At 38.6% G+C, this 14,467-nt stretch overlaps 1 protein-coding gene and 1 pseudogene across 16 annotated transcripts in view; both read left to right on the forward strand.

Moving 5' to 3' along the window:
* AHI1 (Abelson helper integration site 1) overlaps positions 1-14,467 on the forward strand; it is a 231,607-nt gene that overhangs the window by 141,707 nt on the left and 75,433 nt on the right. The gene's annotated exons all lie outside the window — the stretch shown is intronic.
* Positions 250-13,679, forward strand: LOC149126459 (la-related protein 4 pseudogene; annotated as a pseudogene).

The raw sequence follows: 14,467 nt of genomic DNA on the forward strand, positions 1-14,467 counted from the left end.
TAAAATATCTTAATAGTTCAAGCTTTCATTTGGACCCATTTATTAAATATCCTGCTAGGAGTCCAGCCCCATGCCAGGAACTATACTGTGTATTTTGGAGTAAAGGCTCGGAGCATAAGCTAACTGAAAATCCATTAACATATGTGTGGTATTTGCAAACACAAAAGTTAGTGAGATAAACCAAAAGAGGCTGCTGAATGAGAACCCAAGAGACTAAGAACTACTAGGGATGGCAATGAAGTGGGTAGCATGGATGTTTACCATCCAAAAGGGGTGAGGAACAGGAAGATACAGGAAATATCTTTGGCTGGTGTTGATATTGTTGTTCTCCTCCTCCTCCTTCCGTAATTCTTTCCTGTAATAACAAATCTTAGGCCAGCGCTGTGGCGTAGCGGGTGAAGCCGCCACCTTCAGTGCTGTCATCCCACGTGGGTGCCGGTTGGAGTGTTGGCTGCTCCACTTATGACCCGGCTCCCTGCTGTGGCCTGGGAAAGCAGTAGAAGATGGCCCCGGTCCTTGGGCTCCTGCACCCATGTGGGAGACCTGGAAGAGGCTCCTGGCTTCTGGTTTCATATTAGTGCAGCTCCAGCCATTGCGGCCGATTAGGGAGTGGGCCAGTGAATGGAAGACCTCTCTCTCACTACTTCTCCTTCTATCTCTGTGTAACTCTTTCAAGTAAATAAATAAATCTTAAAAAAAAAAAAAAAACTCAATGAAAAAGAAATATGTATGTTATAATATACCCATTTTATCCTTCCTATAGCTATACAAATATCTGTGATCTGTCAAGGTATTATCACATTTTCAAAATAATACCAGTGTTAAAGATAGATATTAAGTTTAATTTATAATTGAACACAAAATTAAGGTTTACTGGCTTTACCAATTTATGTGACAGACTTTGATAGAAACACATCTGCGCATCCCCAAATTGGATATCTAGAGCATGTCACAGAGGATGTGGAATGATATACTCCAGTCTCCTGTGAGAACTTCCTGAGGAAGCATTAAATACTAAAAATTGCATGCAGCTCTTGATAGCTTTTAAATAGGAATTAGGGTAGTCATTATTTGATTATTGGTTGGCACAGTTAAATTATTTTGTATTAGTTTAAAAATAAGTTAAAGATCTGCTAACTCTATATATTTAATGTATCAGTGAATTTAATTTTTCACTAATGTATATGATAAATAGTACAGATCACTGGGGATCAGCATAGCCCAGGAGATCTTCCCAGAAGAATCGGAGTGCACAGATAACTTACTTGAGGTCGCCTGTCTAGTAATTGCTGCACCAGTCTTCCAGTGCACACAGAATAGCTCCAGAATTAGCATATATTATGCTGATAAACTGTCCCTTGATGTATTTTTTCTAATTGTTAAGGAACAAAATCTAATGATAGAGAATTATGAGCAACTCATACTTTTGATTTGGAATAATAATTTTCCCAGAAAGTTATTTTTCAAAAAGTATTATAAATACCTTAAGGAAGGCAATCAACATGTAGACCATGCATAACAGCTACTTATTCCTGCATTCATTTTTGAGTTTTGCTATTTTTAGAAAAGTGGTCTAATAATTCCAGACTTGTGGAAGGAGTACTTTGTTTATTTGTTTGCCTACTTACAATTAAATACCAATGAAAAATTTTTTCAGTAAAAACTTAAAAGTTTCCTCTGATTGTGTAGAAGATTCTGCACTGTTGAAAGCTTTGGAAGATTTGCTTGCCTACCATATGATTATTAAATGTCCATTCGGAGTCTTGATTCTTTTCTTCAGCTTTATTAAAAAAAAATTAAGTCCCCTAAACCTCTAAATTCACAACATTTCCTTCTTCATTCTGAAAACTTTATTGTATATCAGCTAAAATAAGAGTTTTCTCCTGTATAATAACATACCATTATCATACCTCAGAAAACAAGTGTTGATACTATAGTATCATCTAGTAGAGTTCATATTCAGATTTTCTAGTTGTGGCTAAATATATTCAAAAAATTTTTGTTTGCTTGTTTTCCAGCATCCAGTCTAGATTTTAGCCTCACTCAATTTCAATTAATAATCTAGAGTTTCGTCTTTTTCCTTATGACATTGACTTTTTAAAGAGTATGACTGGGCTGATTTTCTTATAAAATGTTCAATGTTTAGGGTTTCCTATCTCATTGTGATTAGATTCAGACTGAACTTTTTTGGCAAGTGATACTATTGGTGTTGCTAAGTTTAGTTCTTCATCAAGGTAGTGAGCACCAGATCTCTCTATTGTAAAAATAAAAATTTACCATTTTACTTGCTGAGTAAACTGTGGGGTGATACTTGGAGACTGTGTGAACATCCCGTTTCCTCAGCTGATTTAATGGTTTCAGCATCAGTTGATGATCCTTGCTTTAATTAATTATCATAGTGGGGTGGGGATGCAAAATGGAGGTTTTCTGATGCTGCCATCCCTTCTATATTTATTATCTGGCATTCTTCAATCTAGAAGGATGTTTCTTTTTTTTTTTCCTGTCTTTTTGCATATTACAGATTTTTTTCATTCAATTGTTGTACCTCTTTTCTGTTGTTTCCTTTTGTTGCTCAAAGTGTCCCCTAATTTGGCAAAGAAGAACCCATATATGCTTATCCTCATGCCCTTCAATGTGAACCAGTTAGCATTTGAGCACTTATGATGTCATAGGTTCACCTAGTACTTTCTCTACCCCTGAGCTGGAATCAGTCATTTCTCCAGGAACCTCTGGTACTATTAATTGATAATGGAATTTAAAACTAAAATCTGGGACTCAGATTGTTAATAGTGAATAGTTGCTTCTAGGACTTTTCAGTGAGCAGATCTGGGTTTGTATGATCCAGTTTTTTTGGTTATGAATCCAATTTGTTTTTCAAAATGTCCATCTAATTATCCCAACACCAGGTATTTAAAAAAAAATCTTCCTCTTCATATACCAGTATGTACATGGGTCGTTTTAAAAACATTTTCATTCATTCTGTTGATCTGTGTCTACCCGTCTGTCAGCACTGCATTGTTACTTTAAACATTATAATAATTATTTTAGTAGTGTTTATATCAATTAGATTCTCTTTTGTTTTCTCAGGATATTTTCTAATACTTGCATGTTACTATGTACGAATTTCAGACTCAATATTGCCTAGTAGTCCAAAAAAATATTTTTTTAAATGTTTTCTTAATAATGTTTTATTCATTTCTTATTGTATTTATTCACATATTTTATCTTTTATACTGCCCTTATTAATGGAGTATTCTCTTCCATTATATATAACTTCTAGTTTGAATATGTAAAGGATACTGGTTTATATATTAAATTTTATATCATACTAAATTTCTGATTTTTTAGTTCTATTACTGGTTATATTGACTTTAACATTGATTCGTTTGGGCTTTCTAATATAAAATTATATTTTCTGAGGAATATAGTTTTATTTATTTTCCAGTTCTTTTTTTTTCCCAAGATTTATTTTTATTTGAAAAGCAGAGTGACAAAGAGAGAGACAGACAGTCAGAAAGAAATCATCTATCTGCTGGTTCATTTCCCTAATGGCTGCAACAGCTGTGGCTAGACCAGGCCAAAGTCAGGAGCCAAGAACTCCATCTGGGTGGTGGTAGCCCAAGTAGTTGGGCCACTTTCTGCTGCTTTCCAAGACACATTAGCAAGGACCTGGACCAGAAGTGAAGCTGCCATTTCTCCAGGAGGCACTCACAGGGGATGCTGGTATCGCAGGCAGTGGCTTAACCTGCTGTGCCACAAGGCTGGACCCTTCTTTTCCAATTCTTAAGAAGGGCTTGCAATCCCGATACAGACAACTTTATGTTAAACTTAGCAGAAAAGACCCCTACTTTCATTTTATTTTTTTTAAGATTTATTTATTTATTTATTTGAAAGGCAGAGTTACAGAGAGGCAGAGGCAGAGAGAAAGGGAGAGAGAGAGGTTTTCCATCCGCTGGTTCATTCTCCAAATGGTCACAGCAGCCAGAGCTGGGCCATTTCAGAGCCAGGAGCCAGGAGTCAGGAGCTTCTTCAGGTCTCCCACATGGGTACAGGGACCCAAGGACTTAGACTATCTTCTACTGCTTTCCCAGGCCATAGCAGAGAGCTGGATTGGAAGTGGAACAACCAGGACTCTAACCGGTGCCCATATAAGATGCTGGCACGGCCGACAGAGGCTTTACCTGCTACACCACAGTGCCAGCCCCTGATTACCGATTTTTAAAAATTGATTATATAATGTTGAAGATTTTATGGTACTCCATCATCATGATTTTAAATGTTATTAATAAGTAATATTGGGTAATTTGAATAAGTACTCTAGGATCCCTGCTTTCTAAAACTATATTCTACTGGAATATCATGAATGTTTAATTTTTGTTTGGCCTAGGTAATTAATGTCTAGCCTCTCCCTATCCTGTATAGAGATGCACAGGAGACTTCAAAACTCACATAGGTTGTAAAGGTATAGTGTTGCCTGAGAAAAACAACTCATATGAGGATGTTGTGCTAGGGAGAATGAAACCTGTCCTGCTCCTAGCATGGTGCTTTGTGGTTAGTGGAGAGCACATGACCATCTGGTGATGTGAGATTGCTGGGTATATGTTTTAGCTTCGGAAGTGGCATACATTCTTGCCTGTTTCCATTTTGCAGTAAATTGATTAGTCTTTGTTCTTTCTTCCTTTGATCATGGTCCAGAGTTGAAGGTTGGAAAGTTTAGGGAAACTTTAAAATGCGATTCTGCTGTTCATGATATGCAGATAAATGAGGTGAAATGTCATGATTTGGCAGTGTACAAAATATAATATGAGGAATGTCTCCTAAGAAGCATAAAATTTCTTGTGTTATCTTCTCTATAGTATGATACTGGCTGGAAAATTCAGAAGTTTTTTTTTCTTATTTTTTGACAGGCAGAGTGGACAGTGAGAGAGAGAGAGACAGAGAGAAAGGTCTTCCTTTGCCGTTGGTTCACCCTCCAGTCGCCGCCGCAGCCAGCGCACTGCGCTGATCCAATGGCAGGAGCCAGGAAATTATCCTGGTCTCCCATGGGGTGCAGGGCCCAAGTACTTGGGCCATCCTCCACTGCACTCCCTGGCCACAGCAGAGAGCTGGCCTTGAAGAGGGGCAACCGGGACAGAATCCGGCGCCCCGACCGGGACTAGAACCCGGTGTGCCAGTGCCGCTAGGCGGAGGATTAGCCTAGTGAGCCACGGCGCCGGCCTTCAGAAGATTTTTAAGTAATGCATTTCAGTTTTGTAGCAGGTATAGGAGCATTATCAGAGGAAGCAGTAAATTTACATTTTTGAAGAGAGTCCCAGAACAGTAAGTAAAGCATTCTAATAACTGATGTGCATCCTGAACACTGCATTTTAGCTCATGATGGCACAGGAGCACAGCACAGGAGAGTCCATTGATCCTGGTAATATTTGAGTAAATTCTTTAGAAGCTTGTGTGTTTCAGGCATTTGGGTTAGGCACACTAGATATAAAGATAATAAAAATCAGCCACAGGGGCTAAACAAATGTATAAAGGGGTCTAGAGGGTTTGTGGCTTCAGTGCTTGGGTTTTGGTCCTAGAATTGCTGCTCATTGGTTGTGTGACCTCGGGAATGTTACTTTCTGATTTGCTTTCATTTTTTTTTAATTTAACATTTATTTGTTTGTTTAATTGAAAGTTACAGAAAAAGAGGGAGAGAAAGATCTTCTATCAGCTGATTCTCTCTCTCTCTCTCTCTCTCTCTCTCTCTCTCACACACACACACACACACATGCGCGCGCATACACGCACATGCCCCATGCAGACACTTCCTCCATGTCTCCCACATGCCTAAAGGTTAGTAGGTGATGGATCAAGTACTTAGGTCCCTGACACCCATATGGAAGACTTGCATGGAGTTCTAGGCTCTTGGCTTTAGCCTGATCCAGCACTGGCTGTTGTGGCCATTTTGAGAGTGAACCAGCAAATTGAAGATTGTGTGTGTATGTGTGTGTGTATACATGTATGTATGTCTCTGTCATTCTGCCTTTCATATAAATAAATACAAATACAGATAAATATTTATATTTCATATATTAAAAAAAAAAAAACCCTGTTCAACTTACACCCAATCTGCTAGGCCACAGGAGTAAATTCCTTAGTCTCATCACTTTCATGTTGCAGTGATCTCCTAGTGACCGAGACCTGAAAGCCACTTCCTCCAGAGTGTGGGCCCATGGCAGGCCCTTGATGTACTGCAAACAGTCTGACAAAGTAGCCACTTTCCAAGGGCATTTATAGCTTCTGTTGGCTGAGAGCCCTCAGTGAACTCAGAAAACTCATTTTTCTGCCCATACCTTTGGAAGAAGCCTTCCTACTCTGCGCAGGTTCTTCCATGCTCAGTACCCAGTAGAACAAAGCCCTCCCACACCCACATGTAGCCACCACATCATGGTAGTGAGATCCCAGAAAAACGTCCTCCTCTGATCCACTCTTCAGGGTTTGCCAGCCCTCTTGCTTTAGTCTTTGTAGCTCTCTAGAAAGAAACTAAACTGAACGATTTCAAATTTTAAAATCATTACATAGAATGAAGATTAAGTGGAAGAATTATCACAACAGACTAAGTTGTGAGAGTAAAGACAAGATGAGCTGAAAACTAAGCTTTTTTTGTTTTGTTTTGTTTAAGATTTATTAATTTATTTGAAAGTCAGAGTTACACAGAGAGGAGAGGCAGAGAGAGAGAGAGAGAGAGCGCGAGTGATCGAGAGAGGTCTTCATTCTGATGGTTCACTCCCCAATTGGCCGCAGTGGTCTGAGCTGTGCCGATCTGAAGCCAGGAGCCAGGAGCTTCTTCCGGGTCTCCCATGTGGGTGCAGGGGCCCAAGACATGGGCCATTTTCCACTGCCCTCCCAGGCCATAGCAAAGAGTTGGATCAGAAGAGGAGCAGCCAGGACTAGAACCAGCGCCCATATGGGATGCCTTCGCTTCAGGCCAGGTCGTTAACCCACTGAGCCACAGAGCTGGCCCTGAAAACTAAGTTAATAGGCTAAAATTTTTCTGAGCAAAAGAATGGTAGGATTCTGCAAGCTGAAGGGCTTCTCAAGTTGCAAGAAAGATGTTGAGGAACAGTTTTTTTTGTTTTTTGTTTTTCATGTAAATTGTTGAACTCTTTACTTTAGTATAGAATTGGTGTTCTGTGTATAAAGTTAATTGAAAATGGATCTTAGTGGAGATGGGACTGGGAATGGGAGGGGGAGGAGGGGTGTAAGTATGGGTGGGAGGGTGGGTATGGTGGGAAGAATCACTATATTCCTAAAGTTGTACTTAAGAAATGCATGAAGTTTGCATTTCCTATATAAAAGGTTTCTTTGGGAGATGGGCAAAAGAGTACTCTTAAATTAAAAAATCATTATAAAAAAAGATAAATGATAAGGACACACTAATGCATAATCCTGGTGAAATTTCCAGTTTCCTAGGTAAAGGGAAAATATTAAGTTTCTAAATGGCAGAAATAGGTTCTTGCTACAGAAAAGAAAATCAAGTGAGTGTTTTGGTTTCACATCTGAAACACTAGAAGCTGTCTGGTGGTAGAATGACATATACAGACAACCAAGACAAAGGATTGCATATCCACAAATCTGTTATTTAACTAAGATATTGTACTTCTGTGCACAAAGGAAAGAAAGGCAAATTTGGATATACAAGGATTTAGAAAGTACTCTAAGCAAATGACAACTGAATTAAAACAGAAATCTCAAGACATAGGGGAAACATTGGACTTTCTATTAGACATATAGTAAAACATTGTTTTTTTTTTCTTTTCTTTCTTTAAATATTTATTTATTTCAAAGTCAGAGCTACAGAGAGAGGGGAAGAGACAGAGAGAGATAGTCCATCTGTTGGTTCACTCCACAGAAGACCACAACAGCCAGGGCTGGGCCAGGCCGGAGCCAGGAGCCAGGGGCTTATTCTGGGTCTTCCATGCAGATGCAGGGGCCCAAGCACTTGGGCCATCTTCCCCTGCTTGCCCAGGTGCATTAGCAGGGAGCTGGATTAGAAGTGAAGCAGCTAGGACATGAACCAGCGTCAACAGGGATACCATCACCACAGGTTGTGGTTTTACCTGCTCCATCACAGCACCAGCCCCAAGAGATTGTTTTTCTATAGAATTTTTGTTTCATAATTCATACTTAGTACTTCCTCCAAATTCCTGTGCATGTTGATGCATTTAAATTTAACTGTAAATTTATATATACAAATGGAGGAATTAAGGCCTTTTGAAAGTTTAATATTGGGGCCCGTATTGAGGCACAGTGGGTTATGCCATTGCTTGCCCATATCTCAATGCCAATTCAAATCTCAGCGGTTCTGCTTCTGAAACAGCTTCCTACTAATGTTGCCTAGGAAGGCAGCAAGTGATGGCCTGAGTGCTCGAGTGCATGCCACTCCTGTAGGTGACCAGGATGAAATTCCTGGCTCCTAGCTTCAGGCTGGCCCAGATCTGGCTGTTGTAGCCATTTGGATAGTGAACCAAATGGAAGGTTTCTCTTTCTTTGTGTCTGTGTGTATGTGTGTCTCTCTCTGTCACTCTGCCTTTCAAACAGTAAATAAATCTTTTTTAACAAATAAAAAATAAATAAAAATTTGATCATCGTCACAAGTGAGGAAGTATTGGTAAATGAAATATCTTGGCTGAGGGAGGTTCAAACATTTTATTTGAATACATTAATAAATGTATTTGTTACTATTAGAATCAGGAAGGTAACTAATAGCAAAATTGAAATGTTAATAAAAATTGAAAGAAGAAACTCAAGATCAACAGGCAAAGAAAAAAATGTAGGTACCAAAATTGCCCACAAACAAGAAGGAAAAATAAATAAACATTAAATGGAGTTTTGCTTCAAGTTAGTATGTACATGATAGATAATGGTTATCTCTCTACTGTTGCTGAACAAAAAGACCTCACATAAATTTTAAAAAGCTGTCAAAGAGATGTGAGTGCAAAAAAATCTAAATGAAAAATAAATTACAAAGAGAAATAAGCCTTGCTTTATAAAGGAGTAAAAACCAGCAGTCTCTTTAACATGTATGAGCATTTAACAACACAGAAACATGGGAGAGCTGAGGGATAAGCCTTCCCACAGGGAGCGTGATGCTGAGACAAGGAGAAAACAGCTGACATTCTAGGGATCCCGTGGGCTTCTGGCCTGATAGAATGAAATCTGGAAGTCAGTCTTCGCTTCCCTACCCTCAGTCTTCCCCCACAGGACTTTCATAGCATAAGCAGTGACATAGGATACTGGGAGAAAGGAAGACAAGGAAGGAGGGAGGTCTCATATCATCCAGCAACATAAACCCCAAAGTTCTAGAAATAAAGAACTCATCTGGGGGATAGTTGAAACAGTAGACATCCTAAAGTTAACTAAGGCAACTGCTCAGCCCCTACAGAAGCCAAGTCCTGATTGAAGGAAGAGATCTACCCCTCCTCCTAGCTTTCTAAAAGAGGAAATGGTGAACCCTTTCTGGAGAATGATGTTTTCTGTTTCAGTCTCTCCTGATTGTGTGTCTGGCAGCTCTGACCCTTCAGTCAGAAATTTTGAATCATGTACAGAAGCAGAAATAGATAACCCATAATCAGGAAAAACAGTGGTCAATAAGAAGTAATAGGAAATGTGAGCAAAAATGAGTGAGAAGATGGAGAATTTCATCAGAGAAATAGAAGCTTTCAGGGAAACTAATGGAAATTCTAGACTTTGGAAGAGTATAATAGATGAAATGAAAATACATTAAATAGACCTAGCAGCAGATAAACCAGATTGAAAGAAAGGATCACTTAATTTAGGGCAAGACAATAGAAATTTTATGTTATCCGAATTAAAGTATAAAGTGGAAGGGAAACATGGGAAAAGAAGAGTGTTAGATCAGTGTCTACATGAAATAGACTAAACATATCATTGGAATTTCAAAGGGAAAACAAAATGAATTGAAAAATATTTGAAGAATTAATGGACTAGGAGTTTACCAATTTGAATAAAAGTCATTGACCTATAGACATTAAAAGCTTAGCAGACTATATATATATATATATAAATGAAACACATCTAGGTACATATTAACTAAACCAAAGAATATGAAACACAAATAGAAAATTACAAATGCAGCCAGAGGAGAACATTTTTTACATTTAGGGGAATAACAAGAATGATGCCTGCCTTCTCATAAGTAAGAATAGATTGAAATCATTTTCTGAAGAAAATGACTGCCATCTTAGATGGCAGTACTCAGCAAAAACAACATAAATGAATGTCCACTGAAAACTTAAGATTTGCGCTATAAGATCCTCTATAGAAAGTGAAAAACTTTATTTTGCTTAGGGACATTTGGATATTTATAACATCATTCGTGGGTCATACAAAATTACCAACTGCAAAATTAGTCTGCTATAGATGTATTGAATTTTGACTTCTGCCTGTGGTTGTCTTGGCATGGCCAGACCAAATAGTTTTGCAGGCCTTGTATATACTGCCCACAGCCAGAAGTTCCTCACCCCTGGAAGGGAAATGATCTCAGGTGGAAACTTTGAATCTTGAAGAAAGAATAAAGAACACTAGAAAGGTTAAACCTGTGGATACCTTTGAAAGACTGACACTTAGGCATTCTTTAGAAGACTATTGACTTTTTAAAGCAATTATACTGACAGTATATTCCTGCGTATATGTTACATGTGGAAGTAAATTACAAAACAGTAGTAGCATACAGAGTAGTAGGATAAATGAAACTGTACTATTTTAAGGTGCTTATATTGTTCTTGAAGTAGAAGTCCCTAATTCAAGATATAAAATAATATATATAAGATGTATTGAAAGGCAGAATTACAGAGAAAGAGAGAGAGGGAGAGAGAGAGGTCTTCCATACACCGGTTCACTCCCCAAATGGCCACAACTGCCAGAGCTAAGCCAATCCAAAGCCCGGAGCCAGGATCATCTTCTGGGTCTCCCAAGCAGGTGCAGGGGCACAAGCTCTTGGGCCATCTTCCGCTGCTTTCCCAGGTGCATTAACCTGGATCAGAAGTGGGTTAGCTGGGACTCGAACCTGTGCCCTTATGGCTTTACCCACTACGCCATGGCACTGGCCCCATATATATTTAAATATATTTTAAATAAGTATATTCATTCACTTTTTTTATTGATTGATTTACTCTATAAATGTTGTTTATTCTCAGGTTCATTTGGAGCTAATTTAATTTTTAGAATGTTCCATGACAACTTGGACATTTTAAGTATAGTATATTCCTGTACCATTAACATACTTAGTGAATATATTTATAATTTGGAATATAAATATAATTATGTCTTCATTTATTTCATGTTTCTCACAAAATATGCATGTTATTAATTAGGTTCTTCAAAGAAACAGAATGAATAGAATCTATCTATAGAGAGAGGGATTTACGTTAAGGAATTGACTGGCACCATTGTGGAGACTGGCAAATTCATAATCTGCAGGGTTGACCTGCAGCCTAAAGACCCACAGAAGAGTTGAATCTTGGAGCCAAAGTCAATCTGTTAGAATCTGTTAGAATTCTCTCCCTCAAAGGTCTGACCTTTTCTTTTAAGGCCTGGAGCTGATTGGATAAGGACTTCTTAAATTATGGAGGCCAATCCACTTTACTCAGAATCTGTTGACTTAAATGTTAATCCCATCCAAAATGCCTTTAAAGAAACATCTAGAACATTATTTGACCAAATATTTGGGTACTGTGGCCTAGGCAAGTTGGTAAATAAGATTAACCATTATATCAAGCTGTTTATTTTTTGAGCTGTCATTTATCATTATACCTTAATAAAAGTGAAAATGAGTTATAAATTCAAATTTTTTTAAACTTTTATTTGAATTATATGGCTTTCCCCCCCCATAACCTCCCTCCCACCCGCAGCCCTCCCATCTTCCACTCCCTCTCCTATCCCATTCTTCATCACGATTCATTTTCAATTATCTTTATATACAGAAGATTAACTTAGTATATACTAAGTACAGATTTCAACAGACTGCACCCACAAAGACACACTAAGTATAGAGTATTGTTTGGGTAGTAGTTTTACCGTTAGTTCGCAGAATACAACACATTAAGGACAGAGGTCCTACAGAGGTGCACAGTGACTCCCGTTGTTGATTTAACAATTGACACTCTTATTGATGACGTCAGTAATCACCTGAGGCTCTTGTCATGAGCTGCCAAGGCTATGGAAGCCTCTTGAGTTCACCAACTCAGATCTTGTTTAAACAAGGCCATATTCAAAGTGGAAGATCTCTCCTCATTTCAGAGAAAGGAACCAGCTGCAGGACTGGAGCTCCCCTCTGTACGCTCCCAACACTTTAGGAAGCTCTAGGGGTCTATTTGGGGTTAAGTGGCATGAAATTCCTGTGTCTGATAGCCAGGAACAGATAACATCTGAAGGAACTGGTTTAGGTCCTAATGCCCAAGAATGGTGAGAAAGCCTTTCTGGAAATTCTGATGCCATTCCAGTAACTCATGGAATTGAAAGCTCATAGCATGAAACAGAACCACATCAGAGTCATGTCCTGAGAGCAGTACAGAGCTTTCAGAAGATACATGTAAGGAATATGAAGTAATGGATTCTTTATCTTGCAGAAACACAAGAAATATTACAAGCATTGAAAATCAGCTGAGGAAATTATTTTAGGACCAGCAGCTTCTAAAGAAGCTATAATTCTGTTTCTCACACTACTCCCAGGGTAAAGGTAGATAAGAAGATGAGATCAAGTTGTAAGCATTATGTTGTGATTCTTAGAGAGATTCCTGAAACACCACTAGTAGAGGAAGTGAAAACTTTATTCAAAAATGAAAGCTACCCCAAAGTGATAACTTATGGCCTTGCACACAATAGTAACCTGTATATCATTTTCCATTCAGACAGAGGTGCACAACAGGCTTTTAAATATTTAAGAGAAGTTAAAGCACTTTGGAGAAGCCAATCATGAAAAGAATAAATGCCATCCATTCATTTTTTTCTAATAGTTATAAATTCATGGATTCTTGTATAAGAGCACTTCAAAAAATTTATAAGTTTACTTTGACAAAAGGTTTTGAATTGCATGTGCATTTTTTCATAAAATGCGTTTTTCATTAACGTTTTAAAGACTCTTGCTATATATAATCAACACATTCAAACACAGTATACCTCACCAGTCTTTATGTAGCCTATATGTATTTCCTGCCAACAGCTCTCACTCTCCTAATCTTGTACCTTACTTGAAACACCACTCCCTTTCCTATTGGTGGTTTTGTGAATGGCTTTAATTCACCAGAATCTTGCAAAACAAACATGGCTGCTGTGCATAGGGCTCAACCTTCATAAAGAAATGAAGCCTTATTGTTTTGGTGATGCCTTGTTTTAGGTCATCTAGTGGTCCAGAAGACTTAATGGAGGGCTTTTTGTCATTGGGGGATGATCCACTGAACAGATGTAGTTCATGAGACTCCAACTGATGACACAACCTACAGGAACAAACTTACCTTCTAAAGGAGTCTCCCACTTTGCAGATGGTACAGAAGATAACAAGAAGATGGGGGATCCCAAGACTCCATCCTTCAACAGCTGAAGCAAAGGCTCCAGCAATGAAGTTTGATTTATTAACCTCAGATTTTCCCTCTTTACCCAGAAGTTCATCAGTAATACCATGAACAGCAGTTAAGATGCCACTTGGGATGCCTGCATACCATAACAGAGTACCTGAGTTTGAGCGTCAGCTTTGCTCCAGATTCCAGCTTCCTGCTAATGCACACCTTCCTGCTAATGCTAATGCAGATTATGGCTGAAGTAATTGGGCCCTTAGCACCCATATGGGAGATCCAGATTGAGTTTCTGGCTTCTGAGCATTTCAGGAGTGAGCTAGTGGATGGGAATTTCTCTCTCTCTCGATCTCGATCTCCCCAGTAAAATAAATATTTGCCACGTGAACTCATTTTGGATAATAGGATGTCTGCTGTTAAGTGTCTTACAGGGGCTAGCGTTGTGACACAACAGGTTAGGCTATACTGCCTGTGACACCAGCATCCTTTATCAGAGCACTAGTTTGAGTGAGTTGAATCATGAGCAGTAGGACCCCAAAGTTCATCTGTAGTGATTTTTAAAAACCAGAGGGCTGTCGGTGTAGTTACTCATTTATATATTATGGAGGGGGGCGGGGGGAGGGATCTGTGGCTGCCAATCAGCATGTTAATTCATTTGTTACTCTCTGTCCTTCACTGCCTACCTCCAAAAGCAAAATAACCAACCAGCCTCTGAATTGTATGTTTCTGACTGCTTTGACCAGTGCAGTCCAGTCATAACCATTCTAAATTTATGAATTGAAATGTTTAATATTTTACTCTCCTATTGACATTTTTAGAATTTTAGGTCCCAGAATGATAAGGCAGACCAACCCTAGAGTGATTTATTTGTGTTGGACTTAAAGAGAAAACATTGTACC

Source organism: Oryctolagus cuniculus, chromosome 5, assembly GCF_051225735.1.
Source record: "Oryctolagus cuniculus isolate XC-2025 breed Fujian yellow rabbit chromosome 5, ASM5122573v1, whole genome shotgun sequence".
Lineage (NCBI taxonomy): Eukaryota > Metazoa > Chordata > Mammalia > Lagomorpha > Leporidae > Oryctolagus > Oryctolagus cuniculus.